The following is a 6,134-nucleotide window of genomic DNA, read 5'->3' as shown; positions in this document are numbered from 1 at the left end:
ATAATAATAATAATAGTAATATATTGGACCACTTTTTTCTCTTTGTGATAGATTGCGCTGTAATAGTCACAAAAGTATAAGTACCTGGTATCACGTAACATTCCGCCAGTGCGCACGGTATTTGCTTCGTGATACATTACCCGTGTTAAAACGGACTGTTTACCAATTGCGGAAAAGGTCGATATTATGTTGATGTAGGGGGTCAACAGAAAGGTCCGATCTTACTCGTCGGCTTTGACCCGTGACGTAAGCGTGTTGTGGTGTGTGACGTCATTACGGCGCGGAAAACCTAATACATGGTTTGATGTACTCTTGTTTAAAGAACATGTATACGTAATATGAAGCAATTTGATGAACATATTAATCTGTAGCGTAGCCCACTTGAGGTTAGGTTGGGAGTTTTTTTTTTGGAATGCGGCCGCGGCAGCGGCCGCCTATGATTCGAAAATATTGATTTGACACTAATGAAGCCTGTGGGGGGATGGGGGGGCACTGCAGACTCCCCCCACCGCATAACGACATATTTTGTTTCTCCCCACCCAAAAACCCCCAATTTCCCACGCTTGTCCCGTTACAGTCATTAGGCTTTTTGTGAAACTTGTGTATTTCAGTGTTTACAATACGTATTCGATGTTTTTATATCCGCCATATTGGAATTGTTGTTTATGGTCGTTTCCGCGGTATTTGTGACGTCATTGGTCAAACCGACGGGTAAGATCGGACGCTTCTGTATTTCCGATGTAGGGCTATTGTGATCAAAATGCCCAACGGGTGTGTGCTATGTATGCTGCTCGGTATCCTGGACGACATCATCCAAGGGTCCGGACCGTTCGCCGGATAGTTACTTTATTTTAGGAAACAGGAAGTGTTCAGCCACATGTGAAACCTCAAACACGACCTGCAACAAATGATGATGCCCAAGTAGGTGTTTTAGCTGCAGTCGCGGCTAATCCCCACATTAGTAGCAGACGAATTGCGCGAGAATCGTGAATCTCAAAAACGTCGGTGTTGAGAATGCTACATCAACATCGATTGCACCCGTACCATATTTCTCTGCACCAGGAATTGCATGGCGATGACTTTGAACGTCGTGTACAGTTCTGTCACTGGGCACAAGAGAAATTACGGTACAATGACAATTCTTACCACTCGTTTTATTTAGCGACGAAGCGTCATTCACCAACAGCGGTATCATAAACCGGCATAATATGCACTATTGGGCAACGGAAAATCCACGATGGCTGCGACAATTGGAACATCAGCAACCTTGGCGGGTTAATGTATGGTGCGGCATTATGGGCGGAAGGATAAATGGCTCAAATGGCTCTGAGCACAATGCGACTTAACTTCTGAGGTCATCAGTCGCCTAGAACTTAGAACTAATTAAACCCAACTAACCTAAGGACATCACACACATCCATGCCCGTGGCAGGATTCGAACCTGCGACCGTAGCGGTCGCTCGGCTCCAGACTGTAACGCCTAGAACCGCACGGCCACTCAGGCCGGCGAAGGAAGGATAATTGTCCCACATTTTATCGATGTCAATCTAAATGTTGCAATGTATGCTGATTTCCTACGTAATGTTCTACAGATGTTACTACAAGATGTTTCACTGCATGACAGAATGGCGTCCCGCGCCCGGGTTCCCGGGTTCGATTCCCGGCGGGGTCAGAGATTTTCTCTGCCTCGTGATGACTGGGTGTTGTGTGATGTCCTTAGGTTAGTTAGGTTTAAGTAGTTCTAAGTTCTAGGGGACTGATGACCATAGATGTTAAGTCCCATAGTGCTCAGAGCCATTTGAACCATTTTTTGAACAGAATGGCGATGTACTTCCAACATGATGGATGTCCGGCACATAGCTCGAGTGCGGTTGAAGCCGAATTGAATAGTATATTTCATGACAGGTGAATTGGTCGTCGAAGAACCAAACCATGGCCCGCACGTTCACCGGATCTGACGTCCCTGGATTTCTTTCTGTGGGGAAAGTTGAAGGATATTTGCTATCGTGATCCACCGACAACGCCTGACAACATGCGTCAGCGCATTGTCAATGCATCTGCGAACATTACGGAAGGCGAACTACTCACTGTTGAGAGGAATGTCGTTACACGTATTGCCAAATGCATTGAGGTTGACGGACATCATTTTGAGCATTTATTGCATTAATGTGGTATTTACAGGTAATCACGCTGTAACAGCATGCGTTCTCAGAAATGATATGTTCACAAAGGTACATGTATCACATTGGAACAACCGAAATAAAGTGTCAAACGTACCTACGTTCTGTATTTTAATTTAAAAAACCTACCTGTTACCAAGTGTTCGTCTAAAATTGTGGGCCATATGTTTGTGACTATTACAGCGCCATCTATCACAAAGCGAAAAAAGTGGTCCAACTAAAACATTCATATTTCTTTACGTACTACAGGAATATGTATTAAAAATGGGGGTCCCTATTTAAAAAAAACGCAGTTGATATCCGTTTGACCTAAGGCAGCACCATCTAGCGGGTCAACCATGGCGCCATCTGGTTTCCATCTTCAAGCTAGACAAGTTTCGTTGTTTGTAGTTTTTTCGTTGGACGCTTATTTCGTGAGATATTTGGCCCGGTCACGATCAATGGACCACCCTGTACTACTGGCCATTAAAATTGCTACACCAAGAAGAAATGCTCATGATAAACGGGTATTTATTGGACAAATATATTATACTAGAACTAACATGTGATTACATTTTCACGCAATTTGGGTGCACAGATCCTGAGAAATCAGTACCCAGAACAACCACCTCTGGCCGTAATAAAGGCCTTGATACGCCTGGGAATTGAGTCAAACAGAGCTTGGATGGCGTGTACAGTACAGGTACAGCTGCCCATGCAGCTGCGACACGATGCCATAGTTCATCAAGAGTAGTGACTGGCGTATTGTGACGAGCCAGTTGCTCGGCCACCATTGACCACAAGTTTTCAGTTGGTGAGAGATCTGGAGAATGTGCTGGCCAGGGCAGCAGTCGAACATTTTCTGTATCCAGAAAGGCCCGTACAGGACCTGCAACATGCGGTCGTGCATTCTCCTGCTGAAATGTAGGGTTTAGCAGGGATCGAATGAAGGGTCGAGCCACGGGTCGTAACAGATCTGAAATGTAACGTCCACTGTTCAAAGTGCCATCAATGCGAACAAGAGGTGACCGAGACCTGTACGTAACCAGTGGCACTCCATACCATCACGTCGGGTGATACGCCAGTATGGTGATGACGAATACGCACTTCCAATTTGAGTTCACCGTGATGTCGCTAAACACGGATGCGACCATCATGATGCTGTAAACAGAACCTGGATTCATCCGAAAAAATGACGTTTTGCTATTCGTGCAGCCAGGTTCGTCGTTGAGTTCACCATCGCAGGGGCTCCTGTCTGTGATGCAGCGTCAAGGGTAACCGCAGCCATGGTCTCCGAGCTGACAGTCCATGCTGCGGCAAACGTCGTCGAACTGTTCGTGCAGATGGTTGTTGTCTTGCAAACGTCCCCATCTGTTGACTCGGGGATCGAGACGTGGCTACATGATCCGTTACAGCTATGCGGATAAGATGCCTGTCATCTCGACTGCTGGTGATACGAGACCGTTGGGATCCAGCACGGCGTTCCGTATTACCCTCCTGAACCCACCGATTCCATATTCTGCTAACAGTCATTGGATGTCGACCAACGCGAGCAGCAATATCGCGATACGATAAATTGCAAGCGCGATAGGCTACTATCCGACCTTTCTCAAAGTCGGAAACGTGATGGTACACATTTCTCCTCCTTACACGAGACATCACAACAACGTTTCACCAGGCAACGCCGGTCAACTGCTGTTTGTGTATGAGAAATCGATTGGAAACTTTCCTCATGTCAGCACGTTGCAGGTGTCGCCACCGGCGCATACCTTGTGTGAATGCTGTGAAAAGCTAATCATTTACATATCTCAGCATCTTCTTCCTGTCTGTTAAATTTCGTGTCTGTAGCACGTCATCTTCGTGATGTAGCCATTTTAATGGCCAGTAGTGTAGCTACAGGAGAAACTTTCCCATCTCTAATATTTTGCTTCCGAATCTCTACAGAATACATCAACAGAATTATGGAAGAATTACTGTCCGCATTTGTCTACAAACTTCGTACTAATTCCACTCCTTTGAACAGAAAAACGTTTGGAACAAGCAAGGGAATTTTGGACCAAATGGCAGTTTTCCAACTGTGACGGTACTGGAACAAAGCACACTTGTGCTTATGACGCTTTACATCTAAAGACACTGATGCTGTGAGACTAACTCACAAATATGTTACTTTCTGTGAGTGTCTCGTTGGAGTTTTCTTTGCGTAGACATCATACGACAACACTAGGTAGAACACTTCCGTCACCGCACTGGCCACTGGTGCGGCGCTGCGTCATCATCCACACCAGCCGCGCGTTGCAGCCCAAACTCAAACTGCGCATGCGCGAACAGGTTGCCCTTTCGTCGCGTGGGCTTCTGTCGCTGACGCAAGCTGCTGTCGCACCTTGCACATGCACGTTTACAGAACTGATGTCTGTTTTTTTTCGTACTGCTGATAAAAATTTTGCTGTTCGTGAGTTGTTTTGTGGTTTTTATGAGCTCCCATTGTCGGTCTCAGATACTCTACTTCAGTCTGTGGATGATATATTACTAATATACTGTGAACGATTGTCGTGGGCAATGCTATGGCGGCGCAACAGACGTTAGCGGTTGTCTGCAAGGATTACAGTCACGGGTAAAATAAATTGAGCCCAGAGCTATTTACGTTCACTGCTTTTCTCATTCCTAAATTTAGTTGTTCAAGACTCATTTAGCAGAATCCTAGTATTAAGAGATATTCTGTCAATTCTCAAATATTTGATTTCATTTATTCGTGGTACCCGCAAGAGCCTAGGAAAATTCGGACATCTTAAACAATTTCTTTCAGATTATCATGACAATGAAGCAGGTCAACTTTTAAGACCGTTCTGTCCAACGAGATGGTGCATGCGTGTTGTGTCTCTGTTGTGATTTTCTTTTGCAGTTTCTTAACGATACGCAAGCTGAAAGAAACGATGCTGGTGCAAAAGCTAAAGGATGTCTAAAATATCTGCAAAAATTTGAAACTCTGTTTCACACCAAGATGCTAATTTTTGTAATCGAAGGTATAGAAGAACTTAATGCTGTACTTCAAAAAGTTTCATTGAATTTTCGCCTTGCTCGTAATTCTGTAGATGCTGTTTGTCTTCAATAGCAGGAGCCAGAAATACAGATACATTTTAATCACTTCAGGAACATGCTAAAGAAAAGTGTGATGCATTGCAGTTAAGAGTGCTCACTGTTTCCCGCCCTAGAAAATTGCCATTAAAATTAAGAGGTGGGGACAAGCATAATTCATCAGATATTCAAGATAAGTTGCGAATTTTATTTTTTGAGGTAGAGGATCAAAAAGTAAGCAGCTTTAAAAGCAGATATCTGCCGAAACAATGTCACATCTTGTCAAAATGTAATAGTTTTAAATAGGCAAAGAAGATAGTAATTACCTTACTTCTTTCTCTCTGTCCGAACTGGTCTTGGAAGGCCCAACTGTACCGACCGGCCGCCGTGTCGTCCTCAGTCCACAGGCGTCACTGGATGCGGATATGGAGGGGCATGTGGTCAGCACACCGCTCTCCCGGCCGTATGTCAGTTTCTGAGACCGGAGCCGCTACTTCTCAATCAAGTAGCTCCTCAGTTGGCCTCACAAGGGCTGAGTGCACCTCGCTAGCCAACAGCGCTCGGCAGACCGGACGATCACCCATTCAAGTGCTAGCCCAGCCCGACAGCACTTAACTTCGGTGATCTGACGGGAACCGGTGTTACCAATGCGGCAAGGCCGTTGGCTTACTTATTTCTACGGCGACAATTTCGACCGTGTAAGGCTATCTCTTCATAAAGATATTTTGTTGGATGTGGAAAAACAGCATAATGTTCACTAGATAGCTTTGAAAGTGTAGCGCAATACTTGAGTAGGACAGAGGATGACAAGGGTGTAGCTCTGAAGAACAAGATACCAGAATATGTAACATCATTGAGAATTTTTTTTAATGACAGCTTTACCCACGTGTACTGCAGAACGTT

At 45.0% G+C, this 6,134-nt stretch overlaps 1 pseudogene; it reads right to left on the bottom strand.

The window, feature by feature from the left end:
- Positions 1–5,779: 5,779 nt before the first annotated feature.
- On the bottom strand, positions 5,780–5,897 carry LOC126249824 (5S ribosomal RNA; annotated as a pseudogene).
- Between the last annotated feature and the right edge of the window lie 237 nt (positions 5,898–6,134).

Source organism: Schistocerca nitens, chromosome 3 (genome assembly GCF_023898315.1).
Source record: "Schistocerca nitens isolate TAMUIC-IGC-003100 chromosome 3, iqSchNite1.1, whole genome shotgun sequence".
NCBI lineage: Eukaryota > Metazoa > Arthropoda > Insecta > Orthoptera > Acrididae > Schistocerca > Schistocerca nitens.
The sequence above is the reverse complement of the archived record's forward strand: the minus strand, read 5'-3'. Positions and strand labels throughout refer to the sequence as shown.